Genomic DNA, 313 nt, shown 5'->3' on the forward strand with positions numbered 1-313 from the left:
CACTCAGGCAGTGATTCTTAGGAAGAATGTTAGAAAGGGACGAGATATTATCAAGACTGTGACGTAGGGTTATGAACGCTGTGTTTTAAAAACAATCACACACGACGTAATTATTAAAAAGATACGTGTAAAATATGAATTTCATTGACTCTTCATAATTACATTAGACTGTCAAAGGGTGAAGCTTACGGGATGACCTAACAATTCTACTGATAATTACATTCGAACCGTATAGTGGAACTCCTTTAATATGTACGTCGCCTCTGCCTTTTTACTACTCACGATGCACATGCTTACCAGTTCTTATGCATTT

The sequence above is a fragment of the Habropoda laboriosa genome, unplaced genomic scaffold (assembly GCF_001263275.1).
Source record: "Habropoda laboriosa isolate 0110345459 unplaced genomic scaffold, ASM126327v1 scaffold128, whole genome shotgun sequence".
NCBI lineage: Eukaryota > Metazoa > Arthropoda > Insecta > Hymenoptera > Apidae > Habropoda > Habropoda laboriosa.